The following is a 23,669-nucleotide window of genomic DNA, read 5'->3' on the forward strand; positions in this document are numbered from 1 at the left end:
AACTTAAAGTGCGTTTTAATGCAGAAGCTCAACTTTGCACAATTTATAAAGGAGGTCTCCACCGTCTTCTAGAATTTCCTTTGATGAGCTCACCATAGCTTGAATATAAGTGTAAAAGGTTTGTTGTAGGTTCTTGGCTCTCGTCCTTGTAATTGGACCTTGACGTATGGAAATTCCTTGGTCGTGGTTCATATCATTCTCCCCCTCTTGAGAAGGATTCGTCCTCAAATCCCAACCATCACCTACATCAAAAGGACTCAAATCAACAACATTAAAAGTTGCACTAACACCATACTTACCTGGTAAATCAATTTTATAAGCATTGTCGTTGATGTTAGGATCACACAACAACGCACACACTTGATCTAGATGAACACAAAGAATGGATAGAGAAAATGCAAGGAGAATATTGGCTAAAGGTTTATATTGATGACTTGAGACATGTACAGTAAGAGAGAATACAAAAAGTATATTTTCAAAGCTGGAGGGGATATATATATGGTTCAGCTTACTATATATAGCTTTACCAGATATAACCATCTGCTATATATATAACTATCTACCATATATAGCTTTACCGGATATAGCTTTTTACTATATATAACTATCTACCATATATAGCTTTACCGGATATAGCTTTTTACTATACATAGCTATTTACTATTTATGACAATTTACTTTATATGTCAATTACCATATATAGCTTTACTATGCATAACCGTTGACCCAGCTATAATAAGCATCAGGCTCCATAACCTAACAATTCTCCCACTTGGAGACTGATCCAGTCAACCAAGAATTTCATTCTCAAACGATCATGAGCATCTTCACTGCACTATACCAATTGAGGCTTTGCACAACCTCAATATTCCAACATCAACACATTTTGTCAACATGTTTGCTGGATTCTTTGCACCCTCTATCTTCTCCAAACACATCACCATCTTCCACTAACCTACGAGTGAAATGGTATCGCCTTCTGTGTTTTGTCTTTAAATGATAGACTAGGTTCTTCACCAACTGTATGACATTCTGACTATCTCTATAAAGAATCTTTTCGTGCTAGTTCTTGCCTAATTCTTCCAGATAGTTAGTCATCCTGATATGAACCAAGAGACATCAATCATACAATATACTTCAATGAAGATGTGAAGAGAAGGTTGTCAAAATTATCAAAAGATGTTTCAATTCATGCTACGTTGAAAAAGAATGAAGTTTGATTGTTGTAAGTTTTGGGTGGGTTACAATTTAGAGTAATTTAGAGTTATTGTATTTTAAGACTTTCTATTTAATTTCGGTTACATTTACGTAATGGCTAATTATGGCCATAAAGTATGAATGTTACAACTCTTGGAATACCTTTAATAGTTTCATTTTTGAGGTTATATAAAGCCTTATATGTTGTATTTGTAAGCAAACTTGGAAAATATAGAAAGAAGCATTTGTGCTTTTCTTTAGCCAATGGCTAAGTTTCTTTACAATTCTATGTAGCTTAGGTTGCATGTAGAATCATTCAAGCTCGACATGATCAATCTTGCTTGTGGAGTGATTCGAATCTCAAGCAAGTGTTCTTGCGTTGAGATATTTGATCAACAAGAATCATTCAAGCTAGACATGATCGATCTTGCTTGTGGAGTGATTCGAATCTCAAACAATGTTCTTGCCTTGAGATATTCGATCAACAAGGTAATCCGAATCTTATTCCCCTTGTATTGATTCCTTATCTTATCACATCCACATAGTCTTCTTTTCAGCTTTACTTATTACCACGTACTCAGGCTCAGTACAACGCATTTTGGAAGCCTAGACATCCCATCATCCATGATTTGCTCCCACTTGGTTGTATCCTCCAACTGTAGGGCCTCATCAAAGGGCTCTGGTTCCGTTTCATCAGCAACAGATAGTGTAATGAAGGTACATACATATCTGGTACTCTGATAGTACTAGATGATCTTCTCAACACCGGTTCAGGTGTCGCTTGCTCTACCGCTGGTTCCTTTGCAATAGCCTCAGGAATTTCTTGAGTATATGCTACAACATCACTAGGTGATTTTTTTCGCAACTCGACCTCAACTTCCACTTGCTTCATTGTCTTGGAACCTTGCTCCACATCTAGTTCCTTAGCAGTAGTCTCAGGAGTTTCATGAGTATCTGCTACAATATCACTGTGTGAGTTTCCCTGCAACTCAAGCTCAACTTCCACTTGCTTCGTGGTCTTGGAACCTTGCTTCACATCTGGTTCCTCAGCAGTAGTCTTAGGAATTTCATAAGTATCTTCTACAACATCTAAGATGAACCAAGAGACATCAATCATACAATATATTTCAATGAATATGTGAAAGAAAATATTGTTGAAATTATCAAAAGATATTTCAATTCATGCCACATTAAAGAAGAATTTAGTTTCATGTTATAAATTTTGGGTGGGTTACAATTTAGAGTAATTTAAAGTTATTGTATTTCATTAATGTATTTTAAGACTTTTTATTTACTTTAGGTTACAATTACATAATGGTTAATTATGGCCATTAAGTATGAATTAACAAGTTAATTATGGCCATTAAGTATGAATTAACAACTCTTGGAATGCCTTTAATAGTTTCATTTTGAGGCTATACAAAGCCATGTATGTTGTATTTGTAAGGAGACTTGGAAAATATAGTAAAAGAAGCATTTGTGCTCTTCTTTAGCCAATGACTAAGTTTCTTTGCAATTCTATGTAGTTTAGGTTGCATGTAGAATCAATCTTGCTTGTGGAGTGATTCGAATCTCAAGTAAGTGTTCTTGCTTTGAGATATTTGATCCACAAGAATCATTGAAGCTAGACATGATCGATCTTGCTTGTGGAGTGATTCGAATCTCAAACAATGTTCTTGCCTTGAGATATTCGATTAACAAAGTAATCCGAATCTTACTCCCCTTGTAGTGATTTCCACATATCATTTGGTATCAGAGCTTCAGGCTCAAGATCGGATATATGTTTCATTTGCGTTTTTTTCCAATTTGATTTTTATTTATTTTTATCTTTTTAGTTTCTAATCGACCAAGAGTATAAAATCGAATCTTGGCTCTATTGAAAATTTTGAGAGGTGAGAATGAGAGCTTCATTTGTGTAAATGAGTGTAAAAAGAGTGGCCTAAAATTCTTTGAGCGTATACTCGTGAGAGAGTGTTGTGAGGTCCTTTGTATTTCCATAACTTATTTTTTGCAGCAAAGTTTCACAAATAGATTCGAGGACGAATCCTCTTGAAGAAGTGGAGAATGATATGAACCAAGAGACATCAATCATACAATATTGATAAGATAAGGAATCAACTACAAGGGGAATAAGATTCGGATTACCTTGTTGATCAAATATCTCAAGGCAAGAACATTGTTTGAGATTCGAATCACTCCACAAGCAAGATCGATCATGTCTAGCTTGAATGACTCTTGTTGATCAAATATCTCAACACAAGAACACTTGCTTGAGATTCGAATCACTCCACAAGCAAGATTGATCATGTCGAGCTTGAATGATTCTACATGCAACCTAAACTACATAGAATTGCAAAGAAACTTAGCCATTGGCTAAAGAAAAGCACAAATGCTTCTTTCTATATTTTCCAAGTCTTCTTACAAATACAACATACAAGGCTTTTATATAGCCTAAAAAATGAAACTATTAAAGGCCTTCCAAGAGTTGTAACATTCATACTTTATGGCCATAATTAGCCATTATGTAAATGTAACCGAAATTAAATAAAATGTCTTAAAATACAATAACTCTAAATTACTCTAAATTGTAACCCACCCAAAATTTACAACAATCAAACTTCATTCTTCTTCAATGTGACATGAATTGCAACCTCTTTTGATAATTTTGACAACATTTTCTTCACATCTTCATTGAAGTATATTGTATGAATGATGTCTCTTGGTTCCTATCAAATATATTTCAATGAAGATATGAAAGAAAATATGTTGAAATTATCAAAATGTATTTCAATTCATGCCACATTGAAGAAGAAGGAAGTTTCATGATATAAATTGTAACGACCCAAAATTTTCTACTTAATTTAAGGTCGCTACTGTATACGTACCATAACATTAAATGCGGAAGACTTCATTTAAATTCCATAAAACATAACCTTTATCTTAAAACACAGCCATGGACTTACGTGTTTCGAAAACATCTTTAAAACGACACAACAAAAGACTAAATAAAATGAATAAGAGTTTAAGTTTAAAAAACATCCTATTCTAGCCTAAGACTAAGAAAATAAATACCACTACCCTATGCATGCGCCATAATCTCGAGTTGTGATGTCGTCGTCAGCCGTATAGGAGTGCCTTGCCTTAACCTGAAAAAGTAAAGTAGCACGAGGCTTGAGTATTTCTAGAATACTCAGTAAGTGACCCCCTATCGGGGTTATGCAACAATCACATGCAATGAAATGATGGGACCTATCTTTCGTTTCGTTTCGTTTCGTTTTCCCTATGGTGTAATCCTAATAGGTAATCGTGGACGTGTACCATATACTCTACACGCAGCCCATACGTGCGAGTATGGGCTCACAAGCTAGTTCGCACACCGCTGGGCCACTGTCCCTAGCCGGTGGGCATGCTCTGGGAGTCCTTATACCAGGACCCGTTAGAACTAGGACCGTCACGGCAGCGCTATGCAGGGCATAACGATCGTTGTCCTGCCATTGGATGTATGCGTCCGTACCCTTGTGATGGGATAGGGGTATCCCCGCAAATGCATGAACACACAATATGCATGAGGTCCCACTAGTCCTACAGTTATCATTAATGAACATAACCCTGTGTCACGTTTTCATGCTTACATGTCATTCTCATCCTCATTTCGTTACATATCATACATATTCCTAGCGGGGTTCTGTTCCATGCAATTTACCGTATTTCATGTCATACAATTCATACAGTTATATTCAAATACTCATATAAACAAGCCATAATCGTACAAGGGCCACACATCGTCACATGCATAACATATCACATCAACTAAGCAGCATACATAACATACATTCACGTTCACACGATTTCGTACTTAAGCACCTTAAACTAGCATACAATTTAATGACACGTGCATATCCACGGGCACGTGCCAACATACAGCAAACAACGCGTAACCTACGACGGGTGAGCCACTTACCTGGTTGGCCTTAGCCGAAGTATTCCCTAATTTTTTTAACGTAAGCTCCCTTTCCTCGAGAACTACACCAAATGTTGCCAAGGTTTGCTTCCTATCGCATCGTTCGTTACCTTTTGTTAGTATTTCACATTTTAATTAATAATCCAACTAACAGTGTGAAATACAGCTCTAAACGACCTCAATAAAAATCGAGTTCTATGTTTTCATTGTTTCTAAATTATATAGGATAATAAAACTTAAAACTTAAATTAAATATATGTCAATATTATTAATATTTCAAGCGACTTGGATAATTTAACCTTTAATATTATATCCTATAGATACAAATATAATAATTTCTCATATCTTCCATTTTCCTTCCCTCACTTTATTTCTCTTCTCTGTTATATTTTAATTCTATTTACAGTACTTTACGTTTTCAAGCGGTTCTAATTTTCTTTTCTTTCCTAAAATCTTCTCTTTTGTTTTTTTTTTGTTATTTATATTTTAATATATATATTAAACCATTTCTTTATTTTTTTTAATTTTAATATATATATATATATATTAAACCTAACAGCGCGTTACATAAATTTTAGGTGGATTACAATTTAGAGTAATTTAGAGTTATTATATTTCATTAATGTATCTTAGGACTTTTTATTTACTTTAGGTTACAATTACATAATGGTTAATTATGGTCATTAAGTATGAATGTTATAACGTTTGGAATGCCTTTAATAGTTTCATTTTGAGGCTATATAAAGTCATGTATGCTGTATTTGTAAGAGACTTGGAAAATACAGTAAAAGAAGCATGTATGCTTTTCTTTAGCCAATGACTAAGTTTTTTTTTTTTTGCAATTCTATGTAGTTTAGGTTGCATGTAGAATCATTCAAGCTCGACATAATCAATCTTGCTTGTGGAGTGATTCGAATCTCAATCAAGTGTTCTTGCTTTGAGATATTTGATCAACAAGAGTCATTCAAGCTAGACATGATCGATCTTGCTTGTGGAGTGATTCGAATCTCAAACAATGTTCTTGCCTTGAGATATTCGATCAACAAGGTAATCTGAATCTTACTCTCCTTGTAGTGATTTTCTGCAACTCAAACTCAACTCCCACTTGCTTCGTTGTCTTCGAACCTTGCTCCACATGTGGTTCCATTTCCAAACCACACTTTCTTCAATTCTATGGCAATCCTTGTGAAGGTACGATATGTTCAAGGATATGTTTGAGATAGGATACGAGAAGTATGCACAAAACAAAATGTAACGATAGGAGTAAGGTACGTCATGAAACGTTAAGGTCAGGTTACATACCGGAGTGCTATGGATAGGAGAGATTGATGAAAGAATATGGTTAGGATATGGGTAGAAAGGGCTGGTTTGTGATAGATTGATAGAACGATAGCGTTAGGATACGTTCCTATGATGATATGACTAAGGTACGTTCACGTAACGATATGACTGTGATAGGTATAAGAACGTTAAGGCTATGATAAGTTAGGGAACAATATGACCACGAAGTGTTTACGATACTCAATGTTTATGATACGATATATTGCGATGTGATATGTCATGTTTAGATTGTTTTGTGTGACCATTGAGGTAATTGTCGTATGAATTGCATGTTATGAAATGACATGTTAAAAGCATGGAGCGTTATGTTATGTTTTCTAAATTGTATGCATACAGCATGTTATGAATGACATGATATCAAGACAAATGAAATAAAATATAACCCCATTAGGATTATGATATGAACCAAGAGACATCAATCATACAATGTACTTCAATGAAGATCTGAAGAAAATATTATTGAAATTATCAAAAGATGTTTCAATTCATGCCACATTGAAGAAGAATGAAGTTTGATTGTTATTTTGGGTGGGTTACCGTTTAGAGTAATTTAGAGTTATTGTATTTTAAGACATTTTATTTATTTTAGGTTACATTTACATAATGGCTAATTATGGTCATTAAGTATGAATGTTACAACTTTTGGAATGCCTTTAATAGTTTCATTTTGAGGCTATATAAAGCCATGTATGTTGTATTTGTAAGGGAGACTTGGAAAATATAGTAAAAGAAGCATTTGTGCTTCTCTTTAGCCAATGGCTAAGTTTCTTTGCAATTGTATGTAGTTTAGGTTGCATGTAGAATCATTCAAGCTCAACATGATCAATCTTGCTTGTGGAGTGATTCGAATCTCAATCAAGTGTTCTTGTCTTGAGATATTTGATCAACAAGAATCATTCAAGCTAGACATGATCGATCTTGCTTGTGGAGTGATTCGAATCTCAAACAATGTTCTTGCCTTGAGATATTCGATCAACAAGGTAATCCGAATCTTATTCCCCTTGTAGTTGATTCCTTATCTTATCATTTGGTATCAGAGCTTCAGGCTCAAGATCGGATATATTGTTCCTTTGCGTTTTTTTTTTCAATTTGATTTTTATTTATTTTCATCTTTTTAGTTTTTAATCGACCCAGAGTTCAAAATTCAATCTTTTCTCTATTTAAAATTTTGAGAGGTGAGAATGAGAGCTTCATTTGTGTAAATGAGTGCAAATAGAGTGGCCTTAAATTCCTTGAGCATATACTCTTGAGAGAGTGTTGTGAGGTCCGTCGTATTTCCATAACTTATTTTTTGCAGCAAAGTTTCACAAATAGATTCGAGGACGAACCCTCTTGAAGAAGTGGAGAATGATATGAACCAAGAGACATCAATCATACAATATACTTTAATGAAGATGTGAAGAAAAGGTTGTTAAAATTATCAAAAGATGTTTTCAATTCATGCTACATTGAAGAAGAATGAAGTTTGATTGTTGTAAATTTTGGGTGGGTTACATTTAGAGTAATTTAGAGTTATTGTATTTTAAGACTTTTTATTTAATTTCGGTTACATTTACTTAATGGCTAATTATGGCCATAAAGTAGGAATGTTACAACTCTTGGAATACCTTTAGTAGTTTCATTTTTTAGGTTATATAAAACCTTATATGTTGTATTTGTAAGCAGACTTGGAAGATATAGTAAAAGAAGCATTTGTGCTTTTCTTTAGCCAATGGCTAAGTTTCTTTGCAATTCTATGTAGTTTAGATTGCATGTAGAATCATTCAAGCTCGACATGATCAATCTTGCTTGTGGAGTGATTCGAATCTCAAACAAGTGTTTGAGATATTTGATCAACAAGAATCATTCAAGTTAGACATGATCGATCTTGCTTGTGGAGTGCTTCGAATCTCAAACAATGTTCTTGTCTTAAGATATTCGATCAACAAGGTAATCCGAATCTTATTCCCCTTGTATTGATTCCTTATCTTATCAAGAGTGGCCCAAAATTCCTTGAGTGTATACTCTTGAGAGAGTGTTGTGAGGTCCTTTCTATTTCCATAACTTATTTTTTGCAGCAAAGTTTCACAAATAGATTCGAGGACGAATTCTCTTGAAGAAGTGGAGAATGATATGAACCAAGAGACATCAATCATACAATATCTCAAGGCAAGAATATTGTTTGAGATACTCGATCAACAAGGTAATCCGAATCTTATTCCCCTTGTAGTTGATTCCTTATCTTATCATTTGGTATAAGAGCTTCAGGCTCAAGATCGGATATATGTTTCCTTTGCGTTTCTTCTCAATTTGATTTTCATTTATTTTCATCTTTTTAGTTTTTAATCAACCAAGAGTTCAAAATTCAATCTTTGCTGTATTTAAAATTTTGAGAGATGAGATTGAGAGCTTCATTTGTGTAAATAAGTGCAAATAGAGTGGCCTAAAAAAAAATAATCCTTGAGTGTATACACGTGAGAGATTGTTGTGAGGTCCTTTGTATTTCCATATCTTATTTTTTGCAGCAAAGTTTCACAAATAGATTCGAGGACGAATCCTCTTGAAGAAGTGGAGAATGATATGAACCAAGAGACATCAATCATACAATGTACTTCAATGAAGATGTGAAGAAAAAGTTGTCAAAATTATCTAAAGATGTTTCAACTCATGCTACATTGAAGAAGAATGAAGTTTGATTGTTGTAAATTTTGGGTGGGTTACAATTTAGAGTAATTTAGAGTTATTGTATTTTAAGATTTTTTAGGTTACATTTACATAATGGCTCATTATGACAATTAAGTATGAATGTTACAACTTTTGGAATGCCTTTAGTAGTTTCATTTTGAGGCTATATAAAGCCATGTATGTTGTATTTGTAAGAGACTTGGAAAATATATTAAAAGAAGCATTTGTGCGTTCTTTAGCCAATGGCTAAGTTTCTTTGCAATTCTATATAGTTTAGGTTGCATGTAGACTCATTCAAGCTCGACATGATCAATCTTGCTTGTGGAGTGATTCGAATCTCAAACAAGTGTTTGAGATATTTGATCAACAAGAATCATTCAAGCTAGACATGATCGATCTTGCTTGTGGAGTGATTCGAATCTCAAACAATGTTCTTGCCTTGAGATATCCGATCAACAAGGTAATCCGAATCTTATTCCCCTTGTAGTTGATTCCTTATCTTATCACATCTCCTCAGAAAATAAATCTTCAAACTCTTGCAAAAGCACAACAAAATCAACTAGGCAAAGAAGGGTTAAGCATGTTAGTAAAGTAACAAGACCCCTTGCACATAAGTACAAGAGTAGTCTGGTTAGAGAGCAAAACATTCCTAGCCTCAGTTGATCTAACATACAAGCTTACCGATTTGGCTTTTCTCTCTTTTTTTTTCTCTAGGCTGAGTGTTACTCTCTTGCTTTTCACTCAAGCTCATTTTTTCACTTGATTCTTTTTCAATCTCTGCTTTTGCATCAGCCTCTTGCCTTTTCTTTTCAAGTTTGCAATGATCAATAAATACATCTTTTGGAGACAATGGAACAAGAGTAGTTTTTCTACCATTGTGAGTAAAAGAGTATCGATTTGCATACCCATCATACATTACCCGACGATCAAATTGCCATGGCCTCCCCAGTAGTAAATCTCCACCATGCATGGATACAACATCACATAAAACATCATCAACATATTTTTCAATAGTAAATGAAACAAGAGTTTGTTGAGTTACCCGTACTTCCCCACAATCATTCAACCATTGAAGCTTGTAGGGTCTTGGATGTGGTTGTGTCTTTAAATTAAGTCTTTTGACTAGAATGGAACTCACAACATTGGTGCAACTACCGCTATCAATGACAACACTACAAGGTACAGATTGAACAAGACAACGAGTTTGAAATAAGTTCTCTCTTTGGTCTAGGCCGTCCTCCTTAATGTGGGTGTTTAGAGCTCGTCGAGTAACCTAAGATATATGTGTAGGGTCCTCTTCGCTAAACTTCTCACTCTCATCAGTTTCCTCATTTATGTCGTCATGTGACTCGTCATCCGTAACAATTTCTCCCTCCTTGATGGTCATAATTCTTGCATTTGGGCAATCTCTACTATAGTGTTCTACCCCTTGACATCTCCAACACTTTAAATCCTTATTTCGAACATTAGACTTTTCTACTTTTTCTTTCCCTGTTCTAGAACTCTCCCCTTTCTCAAATTTAGCTTGAGGCTTCTCATTAATCTCTGAATTTCTATGCTTATAATCAATGTTCTTACTATCCTTTTTCCATGTAGAAGTAGAATTGGGAAAAGTTTTAGAAGAATACCGTTGAGACCTTCTTTGGATTTGCCTCTCGATCTTAATCGCAATGTGCAACAACTCCTCAATATTAGAATAAGGCTGTAAATCAGTCTTGTCTGCAATCTCTGTGTTTAACCCATTAAGAAACCGCGCCATGAGAGCCTCCATGTCCTCATCGAGATCAAGTCGATCCATCAATGTATCCATCTCTGTGTAATAATCTTCCACAGACTTGCGTCCTTGTTTCAATGCTTGAAGCTTTTGCGCCATGTCCCGTTGAAAATATTATGGAACAAAACGCTTCCTCATGGACTCTTTGAACTCGTACCATGAATCAATTGGTGCTTCAAGGTTTCTTCTCCTACTTGACAACAATTTATCCCATCAAATTTGAGCATATTGTTTGAATTGAGCAATGCATAACAGTACCTTCTTTTTATCACTAAAATTATGACAGTTGAACACCAATTCCACTGTTTTCTCCCATTGAAGGTACTCCTCTGGATCGGTTTTGCCATAAAACTTGGGAAGTTTTAATTTGATGCTCCCCACGTTACGATCAATTCTATCATCATAAGGAACTCGTTGTTGTAAATTATGATACCTTCTTCCATGGTCTCTCCCTCGCATCAAGCCATGACCAACCGCATGTGGATTATCCTCGTGGTGATCAGAATTGTTGCCCTCATATGTATCGGTTGAGGGCGTAGGTTGTGGAATCCTCTGTCGTGCTTGATTTTGAATCTCCAATCTTCCTATTCGATCAGTCAACTCTTCTATTCCTCGAATTAGTCTTTCCATGGTTCGTTGTTGTGCTTCTCTCAATCGTGCATCAGTAATGTTAGTATTGTTGTCTGGATTTTCCATGCTACAAAAGAAAGATAAAAGAAAAAAAAAAGAACCTCACAAGCGCTCTCACGTGTATTCACTCGTAAATGTAGTTCACTCGTGTTTAGCACTCAACACTCGAATCAATGTGTCACTCCCTTACAAACTCACCCTCACAATTGAGCACACACAAATCACACTAAAAAAAAAAAAAACAAATTGGGATGTGAGACAAGCTATGTTATAGAGTTAAGTGTAATTCAAAGTGAATAGACAGCACACTCAACACATAAACAAGGGTATTGAAGGAGCAATCCGAATAACGACAAAGAAACGAATTAAAGAAAGAAAATGATTAAGGACTAATTTAGACGTAGTAACATATGAGAGTTACATATAATAATCAAGAGGAAAAAAGAAAGACATTTAACATTTATATGCTTTCTTTCTTTCAATGGTTTTTTTTTTATTGGTAAAATCTAATCAATTTACCAACAAGAAAATTGATTTAGAAGATCTTAAAGAAGAATAAAGTGTTGATAAGATCCAGATCTAACACTTTAAAGAACATAAAAAAATGTATTTTTTTTTTTGTTATATATTTTTGTGATAGAATATGAACATTCTACACAAATGAGAAAAAAAAAACAATAAGAGAATTAAAAGAGATAAGCGCAATGAAACATATATCCGATCTTGAGCCTAAAGCTCTGATACCAAAATGATATGGAAATCAACCCAAGGGAAAGTATGGAATAAATTACCTTGATGATCAAGATCAGAAGTAAAGAAAACTCGTTTTTAAACTCGTGATTCGAATCACTCCACAAGAGGTTTGATCAATACCACTTGAATGAATCTACATGCAAGTTCTAAACACAAGAATTTGCAAAGAAAGTTTAGCTCTCAACAAAGCTAAAATAGAAATTCTGTTCTTAATTCCAAAATCTGATGTCTAATCAAAGAAATGAAGGCTTTATATAACATTTACAACCTTAACCTATGTCATACATAATTCCAAAATTAAATGGGCTAGTAAATGAGAAATACCCATAACCTCCATATTAAAATTGCTAGTTAATGGTGGAATATAGTAACCTATGTGGGTTACAATATAACCTTAACTCCTATATTTAAAACTAGCTTAAATATGAAAACAAATAGTTAAAGTATAATTAAATAATGCAAATAATAAAATGTGCTTATTAGTCATCCTTGGACTATTTGATAAATTCAACGGAGTTCATTAAATGCAACTTAAAGTGCATTTAATTCATCTCTGTCTTGAAGCTCAACTTTGCATAACATATAAGGGAGGACTCCAACGTCTTCTAGAATTTCCTTTGATGAGCTCATCATAGCTTGAATATAACTGTATAAGGTTTGTTGTAGCTTCTTGGCTCTCGTCCTTGTAATTGGACCTTGAGGTATGGAAAGCCTTGTATGTTGTATTTGTAAGAAGACTTGGAAAATATAGTAAAAGAAGCATTTGTGCTTTTCTTTAGCCAATGGCTAAGTTTCTTTGCAATTCTATGTAGTTTAGATTGCATGTAGAATCATTCAAGCTCGACATGATCAATCTTGCTTGTGGAGTGATTCGAATCTCAAACAAGTGTTTGAGATATTTGATCAACAAGAGTCATTCAAGCTAGACATGATCGATCTTGCTTGTGGAGTGATTCGAATCTCAATCAAGTGTTCTTTCCTTGAGATATTCGATCAACAAGGTAATCCGAATCTTATTCCCCTTGTAGTTGATTCCTTATCTTATCACTGAGGATCAGGGTTGCCTTATCACCATCCTAGATTCCAAGTTCTATCTAAGAGTCATTCATCTTCTAACCAGCTCTTGGTTGAAATCAATCCATTAAGTTAGGTTTCTCTGTGAACGTTTTGCAAGGATTCTAGAAAGACCTCTAGCTTTGCAAATTTCAGCATTGTAGGCGCTTATCAGAGGGAGTCTGGATAGATAGGATAGGATCATGGTGGCTCTTAGATTCCATGAGGAGGCACCATATGGAAATGGCCGCCTTGGTCTGATTCAATTGCGGAATTACTTCATTATCTTCTTCCGTCACCTGGGATTCCTTTTTGGCCTCAGTATCCGCCGTTGGGTTATCAGATCTCAGATGTGCGTGGGCTTGAATACTTTTCCCCCACGGGTTATGCGTTGGGCCTCCCTCATGTACGACAAAATCCATATCATCTTTGGTGCCGTATTGATCCAGCTCGTCGGAGTCCATCCACAAAGATGCGTGCGGGGAGGGGTTTGAGGTCTGTAGGGTCCGAGCAACTAGGGCTTTCATCAAAGGGTTGAAGGAAGTTGAGCAAACGTTAAGGATGAATCACTTGCAGGGCATTCAGGGAGTAATGTTTGGGGGTTGGGATATTTTTGTAAAAATCATCCCACCAGAGCATATGAACTCGAGGTGGGGGCTCAATCTCGTCAGTCTCCCGGATTCCAATCATGTCTCTACCATCCGTTTCCCCCTTTTCTCCGACTGGCGTGATAAGGAGGGAGGGATCCCAACTCAACAATGTCGGCTCGATCATGTTTATATTGGCATGAGGAGGTACAGCATGAGTGGGTAGATAATTGGTAGTTACATTGGGACGGTTTGCCCCTGGTGGCTCCATTTTCCTTGAATTAATAAGGTCTTGGATGTCATGTTTCAGCCTTAAACACTGGGTCAGTCTTATGGCCATTTGCCCGATGGTATTTGCAATATTGACTTTTTGTACCCTCTATCAATTTCTTTTTCCCAGGTGGATGTCCACTTGAAAAAGGAAGGAGTAAAATGAGCTGGTGGCGGAGATGGGGGAAGAGGAGTGAGTACATCATTCTTCTTCAGCTTTTCAATAGCGCGGCTGAGAGTTATGCCGAACGAAGTTCAAGTCCGAGTATCTGTCTTGGCTTTCCGACAAGACATTGACTTCGCTGTTCTTGCTTCTTCCTCCCAGGGCTATCTTCTTTCCTTTTTTGATCGCCTTTTTGACCTGTGATCCATGTGAGTCCCATTGTAGATATCATTTCAATACCAGTGGTTCAATCAAAAAGTCATAAATGGTCATCGCTTGGAAATAGAAAGAGTCATGGTATTACCTACTCATGTTACCATTATCCACACTTTTTAATTTTTTGGGAGGAGATCGATCACTTGGGCAGCTTTGGCCGGCCAACAAGCTAGGAAATCCGTGAATCTTTCATTTGGTCGCTGGCAAGTCATTTCCAACCCTCTTCTGGTTACTCAATCGGGGTGTTATAATTTTCTATTCTTTCAAAAAAGCATTGTCGATGTCATCCCATGATTTCAGGGTAGATTTGTCAATCTGTGTGAACCATCAACTTCTGAGTGAGCCTCATAAAACCTACATTTGAGAAAATCTGCAGCGGATGAATCTTAGGACAGCCAGTTCCATCGTATTTGTCTATGTCAGGTATCGCAACTTTTCTGGAGATTTTGCCTCTGGAAAAATGATCAATCACTAAATGTTGAGTCCATGGTCTCTAGACCTTTTACTTTCTGCAACTCTCCCTCTAACTTGGCTAGCTGATCCCCTTGTTCTTTCAACCATTTTTTCATTTTAGTTCTGGCTTTAGGGGGAGGAAGGGCTGTGGGCTGTTAAATTAAAAAGGCTGTCCTGGGTCGGGAGACTCTGAAGCATATTTGATAAGATAAGTGGAAATCACTACAAGGGGAGTAAGATTCGGATTACTTTGTTGATCGAATATCTCAAGGCAAGAACATTGTTTGAGATTCGAATCACTCCACAAGCAAGATCGATCATGTCTAGCTTGAATGATTCTTGTTGATCAAATATCTCAAGGACTTGTTTGAGATTCGAATCACTCCACAAGCAAGATTGATCATGTCGAGCTTGAATGATTCTACATGCAACCTAAACTACATAGAATTGCAAATAAACTTAGCCATTGGCTAAAGAAAAGCACAAATTCTTCTTTTACTATATTTTCCAAGTCTCCTTACAAATACAACATACATGGCTTTATATAGCCTCAAAATGAAACTATTAAAGACATTTCAGGAGAGAAGCAAGCCATCTTTCTTTGATCCACCTTCCCGGGTGGGGAAAAGAACGAAAATAGGTCGCGGATGGTGGTTGTGGTAGGTTCGAGGATCTTACGCGGCGGAGTGAACTCCTCTATCGTCTTGCATTTCCTCTGGCAGACCCCCTCGATCCATCGTATTGGAGCGATCTGAGAAGAACGATTAGGGTCATATTCTATTCTTTCTACAATGCCCATAGACAAAGTGCTTCATTTCAGATCAATTCTTCGCTGCAATCGCTTCGATCCACCCCATAGACAAGACTTTTTATTTACTTTAGGTTACATTTATGATAAGAACTGAATATATTTTTTTTTCTTAGAACTGATTTTTTTTTTCGAGAATCTGAGAAAGAAAAAAAAAACTTGATAGAAAAAAAAAATAACAATAAAGATATTTCACCTCTAGAACGACCAAAGAACGTCGACCAAATGCTCTAATACCAAATGATAAGCGCCTACAATGCTGGAATTTGCAAAGCTAGAGGTCCTTCTAGAATCCTTGCAAAACGCCCACAGAGAAAGCTAACTTAACGGATTGATTCCAACCAAGAGCTGGTTAGAAGATGAATGACTCTTAGATCGAACTTGGAATCTATGATGGTCACTCTTAGATACCAAGACAATTCACTCCAGAATTAGCTTGATCAAAACTAATTCAATGAATCGGTTTAAACATCAAACCTAAAGCAAGGTTTGAAAAAGAATAACACCAAAAGAGTATCAAAAAAACACAAAGGTTTTGTCTGTATTCAACCAAATTCTCCAAACATGAGTATTACATGCCTTTAAATAGGTCTAAAAGATAACCCTAACATAATAAAGTTCAGCCACCAACTACAAATGGTATTAAATACAAATTGAAGCAAATAAGGCATTAATAAATTTCCTTAATTGGTAATTCAATTACTAAAAGCAAGTCTTCTAATTACTTTCCATAAGTTTCCTTAATTGGTAATTCAACTACCAAAGGCAAGTCTTCTAATTACTTTCCAATATCAGCCACTCCATTATCTTCTTGATTTTATATGTTAATGCTATAAAGATTTTTGGGCTCAAAACTCTTTGTTTCAACCTGTACACTAGCTAGCTTTTGAAGATGCAATGTATAGGCCTCTTGAATCTTCTTAACCTTGCTTCTTGTAATCGGTCCTTCGGGTACATGGAAGTGATCAGTTGTTGGATTCATATCATCCCCCGTTTCTTTAAAAGGATTTGTCCTCAAATCAAATTCTTCGTTCTTTCAGGACAAAAACTGAATATTGTTGTTTTTTTCCTCTCTTTTTTTTTCTCATCTTTACCTTAGTTTCTTCTCTCCACTGTTGTTCTTCATATTCTTTTCTTTTCTTCTCTAATTTCAATTGGTCACAATGTACTTCATATGGAGACAACAGAAGTAAAGTAAATTTATTCCCATACAAAGTAAAAGTATACTTGTTCATCAAACCATCAAATATTACCTTTCTATCATATTGCCAAGGTCGGCCGAATAAGATGTCCCCCACATGCATTGGTACGACATCACAAAGAACTTCATCTTTATATCTTCCAAGAGTAAAAGAAATAAGAGCTTGGGAGTTCACCTTAATTTCTTCTTTGTTTGTTAACCAATGAAGTTTGTATGGTTTTGGATGGGGATGGACAGAAAGTTGAAGTCTTTTTACAAGGAAGCTGCTTACTATATTTGTGGAACTTCTACTATCAATTACCAAGCTGCATGGGTTTTCTTTGATCAAACATCGTGTGTGGAACAAGTTTTCCCTTTGATCTTCAAATTTCTCTCCCTTGATTTGAACATTGAGTACCCTTCTTGGGATCAAAGATATGGAATTTCCTTCTCCAACATACTCATCACCATATGCTGCGATTTCTTCCACAAGCTGTGAATCATGATCCTCACATTCATCATCTGAATCAAGTATACCATTCCTTGTGATATGAACCAAGAGACATCAATCATACAATATACTTCAATGAAGATGTGAAGAAAAGGTTGTCAAAATTATCAAAAGATGTTTCAATTCATGCTACATTGAAGAAGAATGAAGTTTGATTGTGTAAATTTTGGGTGGGTTACAATTTAGAGTAATTTAGAGTTATTGTATTTTAAGACTTTATTTAATTTCAGTTACATTTACATAATGGCTAATTATGGCCATAAAGTAGGAATGTTACAACTCTTGGAATACCTTTAGTGGTTTCATTTTTGAGGTTATATAAAGCCTTATATGTTGTATTTGTAAGGAGACTTGGAAAATATAGTAGAGAAGCATTTGTGCTTTTCTTTAGCCGATGGCTAAGTTTCTTTGCAATTCTATGTAGTTTAGGTTGCATGTAGAATCATTCAAGCTCGACATGATCAATCTTGCTTGTGGAGTGATTCGAATCTCAATCAAGTGTTCTTGCCTTTGAGATATTTGATCAACAAGAATCATTCAAGCTAGACATGATCGATCTTGCTTGTGGAGTGATTCGAATGTCAAACAATGTTCTTGCTTGAGATATTCGATCAACAAGGTAATCCGAATCTTATTCCCCTTGTATTGATTCCTCATCTTATCATTTTATATCAGAGCTTCAGGCTCAAGATCGGATATATGTTTCCTTTGCGTTTCTTTTCAATTTGTTTTTTATCTTTTTAGTTTTTAATCGATCCAAAATAAAAAAAAAAAAAAAAAATCCAATCTGGGCTCTACTAAAAAATTTGAGAGGTGAGAATAAGAGCTTCATTTGTGTAAATGAGTGCAAATAGAGCAACCTAAAATTCCTTGAGCATATACTCTTGAGAGAGTGTTGTGAGGTCCGTCGTATTTCCATAACTTACTTTTTACAGCAAAGTTACACAATAGATTCGAGGATGAATCCTCTTGAAGAAGTGGAGAATGATATGAACCAAGAGACATCAATCATACAATATACTTCAATGAAGATGTGAAGAAAAGGTTGTCAAAATTATCAAAATTATCATACAATCAAACTTCATTCTTCTTCAATGTAGCATGAATTGAAACATCTTTTGATAATTTTGACAACCTTTTCTTCACATCTTCATTGAAGTATATTGTATGATTGATGTCTCTTGGTTCATATCACTCTCATTTCAGGGGTAAGACTGGGTGAATAGCTAGGGATATAGGGTGTAAGATGGAATTCACTCCTACCCGTGTAGAGAGGTTGTTCCCTTAAGTACTGACTCCAAGTCTTGAACAAGGACCCCACCCTCTCATTGGCCTGAGAGGGATTCGGTTTGGTAGTTGGACCACAAACCAATTGTTCATTAAAGGATCAGTGGGACTTAAGGAACAAAAAGTAACTTTAGGGGTAAAACGGTAAATTGACCCAGCTCTAGTTAAGAACAGCTTGTGAAGGATCGACTTACTAATCATGGTTATATCAAATGGACAAAAATATATCTATAGTGAGGGGAGTGCAACTACTAGGCTATTGATATGAACCAAGAGACATCAATCATACAATATGCTTCAATGAAAATGTGAAGAAAATATTGTTGAAATTATCAAAAAATATTTCAATTCATGCTACATTGAAGAAGAATGAAGTTTCATGTAATAAATTTTGGGTGGATTACAATTTAGAGTTATTGTATTTCATTAATGTATTTAAGAGGTTTTTATTTACATTAGGTTACAATTACATCATGGTTAATTATGGCCATTAAGTATGAATGTTACAACTCTTGGAATGCCTTTAATAGTTTCAGTTTCATTTTGAGGCTATATAAAACCATGTTTGTTGTATTTGTAAGAAGACTTGGAAAATATATTAAAGGAAGCATTTGTGCTTTCTTTAGCCAATGGCTAAGTTTTTTTTGCAATTCTATGTAGTTTAGGTTGCATGTAGAATCATTCAAGCTCGACATGATCAATCTTGCTTGTGGAGTGATTCGAATCTCAAACAAGTGTTTGAGATATTTGATCAACAAGAGTCATTCAAGCTAGACATGATCGATCTTGCTTGTGGAGTGATTCGAATCTCACAAGTGTTCTTGCCTTGAGATATTCGATCAACAAGGTAATCCGAATCTTATTCCCCTTGTAGTTGATTCCTTATCTTATCAGCTATAGTGAATTGTCATAGTAGTTAACGAATGTTGGTTAACAAGGTTAATGAGTTTAGCCGGTTAATCTCGAATCGTTGAAGTCCATGATCTATAGGTCCATCAGGTCCCTCTTCCAGCTCATATTGGACTAAACCTTAGAACAGTGTGACGAGTGAGTTTGAAATGTTCGAATTAAAATTAGGGAATACACGCTAAATATATACGATATATTTAACCCCATTTTGTTTTAATTATGAATTGAACAAAAAGATAGAATTGGAGATATTTTAATAAGATTTAAATATTTTAATAATTTCATAATCAATATGTGCGATTGGGATTGACATTTTATTTAATGTTAAATATTAATTAATCATTTAATATTATTTTAATTTGAAATTAATTATTTAAATTAATTGTTGAATTAAAATAAAGAAATTTAAAATGTTGACTTTCACCTAATGGAAAAATCCATGTTTGAGTTAGTGGAATATTGAGGGTAAAAAATTTCACTCAAATGCGTGGGATTATGTGGCAAGCATGCAAGTTTAGTTAACCAAATTTTGACACTCAAAATTCTACTCAAATTTGTGGGGTTTATTTGGCAAACATGCATGTTTGGTTAAACCAAATTTTGACACTCAAAATTTCACTCAAATTTGCATGAACATGCAAATATAACTCTATAAACAGAGTGATCAAAGTACATTGAACTTCTTCCTTGGAAAAACCTTGAGAAAAACTCTCACAAACTCTCTTTTCATATATACTAAATCCCTTCCAAGTTTAGTCACTCACCAGATTCCACAATCCCGTTCTAAGGCTGGAGAATAGTAGAGATGACACTAATGGTGGTTCAAAACCGTTCGTGAGGAAAAAGGAATTTGAACTACAAAAGGTTAGTATTCAAACTCATTGAGTTTTAATGCTTTCAAACATGCTAGCTAATTTACTATAATTGATGTACGTAGAGCACCTAAGATCCAAATTGCTTCCACATGTGTTATATTAATACCATCAAAGCAAGTCAGCCCGCGCTTTTTCGAAGAATCCTGCACCCATAGACATACGGTCTGGCAGGCCTTCCCTTTCCGCCGGAGCTTTATGGGTTGCCCCATTCCTCAATCAGATGTTTGGATGTGAGCTATACTCCACGAGGAGCCAAACGGGCGTATGACCTTGCCATTTGACCTCTCTTCCTGTGTGACTAGGAATGCTCAGTGACAACCTCTCAATTGTCACCACCTGGCCTCTCTTGCTACCACGGTAGCCCCTAGTGTGGTCAGCACCAATCCTGTCCGGGTCACGAAGCTTACACTCATTCACATTGGTTCATCCAGCTATGCCCCAGGCCTTTTTCTCTTCTAACGTAAAAGGTGGCCGACATTCGTCAACGCCCAGGAATCCACTTGACATCTTAGCGGCGGGATTGGATACCCGCATCCGATCGAAGTTCCATTTTAGTGCCCCCTTAACATAAAGGTGAGCTTTTCTAGGTGGGTCGCTTCGTGCAAGACATTGCTTAGGACCAACGGGTTACACGAAAGGTGCACGATTGACTTTGCACGCTCCATCCTTCGGCTGTTTACCTATCGGTTTGGTAAGCAAGCTACCTTGATCCGTCTCTGGTTTCGATTCGTTATGCTCAGCACCTCCAACAAACCTGTCAGTCTCTTGCCGCCTAAAACTCCGCTAATCAAGCGCAGCTTTACGTTTAATCCTATGTGCCAAGAGAATGCTATGCATTCTCCACTTTCGGAGAGAACGTGTTTTTTCCTCTGACTATCTCTCTCATTCGCGGAGCGAAGAAGCGAGCTTTGCCCCAGCTACCTGATATGAACCAAGAGACATCAATCATACAATATACTTCTATGAAGATGTGAAGAAAATATTATTGAAATTATCAAAAGATATTTCAATTCATGCCACATTGAAGAAGAATGAAGTTTCATGTTATAAATTTTAGGTGGATTACAATTTAGAGTAATTTAGAGTTATTGTATTTCATTAATGTCTTTTAAGACTTTTCATTTACTTTAGGTTACAATTACATAATGGTTAATTATGGCCATTAAGTATGAATGTTACCACTCTTGGAATGCCTCTAATAGTTTCATTTTGAGGCTATATAAAGCTATGTATGTTGTATTTGTAAGTAGACTTGGAAAATATAGTAAAAGAAGCATTTGTGCTCTTCTTTAGCCAATGGCTAAGATTCTGTGCAATTCTATGTAGTTTAGGTTGCATGTAGAATCATTCAAGCTAGACATGATCGATCGATCTCAAACAATATTCTTGCCTTGAGATATTTGATCAACGTTCTTTGGCCGCTCAGAGGTGAAATATTTTTATTGTTATTTTTTTTGTATCAATTTTTTTTCTCTCTCAGATTATCGAAAAAAAAAAAGAAAGAAAAAAAATCAGTTCTGAGAGAAAAAATATATATTCAGTTCTTATCATTTATTTTCAAGCTCTTGATCCTTGATATACTAGTCTTAGCTTGTTAGAATTGATCGTTGAATTGGTTATAATCAAGCTTAAAGCAAGATTGCACAAAAAAAAAAAAAAAAAAAAAGCCCGCCTTTACATTCTTGACCTATTACTGAAAGCCTACCTTTGAGTGTTAAACACGAGTGTCCCTGAGTGAAATTTGTTGTGAGAAGTGTGGAGAGGTCCCTTGATAACAAAATGTCACATAATGGAGAAGTAGTACCACCCGTACCAGATCTTAATATAACCATTCTTCAAGCAATTCAAGGTATGATGGAAATGATGATGGAAGATAGACAAGAAAGAAGGGCGCAACAACAAAGACAAGAACAAACATTACAAAAAGATGAAAGTATAGTAGTACAAGAAAGACAAGTTGATGGTAGATGGAGAGGAAGAAATAACCATGCAACTATTATGCAACCTAGAAGGATGGAAAGAGTACATGAAGATAGAGATGAGGGAGTTAAACTCAAAATCCCACCCTTTTGTGGAACGGTAGATTCTGAGGCATACAGTCAGTGGGAAAAAAAGATAGAGCATGTGTTTGATTGCAACACCTATAGTGAAAATAAGAAGATGAGACTTGCTATTGCCGAATTTACAATCATGCTGGTGATTGGTACCAACATCTCAAATCCGAGAGAAGAAGAAAAGAGGAGGATCCAATAGAGACATGGGAGAAACTTAAAGAAGCCATGAGAAAAAGGTATGTTCCAAAACATTATGAAAGAAATTTGAAAACTAAATTGCAAGGTTTGAAGCAAGGAACAAAAAGTGTGGCAGAATATTATCAAGAGATGGAAACTATGATGGAAAGAGCAAATGTTAGAGAAGAAGAAGAAGATACCATGTCTAGATTCCTAGGAGGTTTGAATCGAGAAATTGCTCATCTTGTTGACAGCAATCTACCACCATATCTGGAAGACATGTATCATTATGCTCTCAAAATTGAAGACCAATCGAAGGAAGAAAAAGAGCATTAAAAAAGGTACACATCACGAACTAGCATCTTTTCAAATTCTAAAACTTGGAACAATGATAGTTTTGTGAATAGAAATGATCGATGTCACCAAAAGAAAAGTTTGTGACTGCTAAAAGAGTGGAGGCTGAGAGTTCCAATGGTAAAATGAATGAAGCTTCAAAGACGGTAAAAGAGAAGTCTAGTTCTATTCAATATTGGAAGTGCAAAGAATTTGGACACATGAGCAAAGAGTGTGTTAGTGAAAAAGTTATGGTGATAAGGTGATAAGATAAGGAATCAATACAAGGGGAATAAGATTCGGATTATCTTGTTGATCGAATATCTCAAGCAAGAACATTGTTTGAGATTCGAATCACTCCACAAGCAAGATTGATCATGTCTAGCTTGAATGATTCTTGTTGATCAAATATCTCAAAGGCAAGAACACTTGATTGAGATTCGAATCACTCCACAAGCAAGATTGATCATGTC

The sequence above is a fragment of the Cucurbita pepo genome, chromosome 2 (genome assembly GCF_057944985.1).
Source record: "Cucurbita pepo subsp. pepo isolate OVF chromosome 2, ASM5794498v1, whole genome shotgun sequence".
NCBI lineage: Eukaryota > Viridiplantae > Streptophyta > Magnoliopsida > Cucurbitales > Cucurbitaceae > Cucurbita > Cucurbita pepo.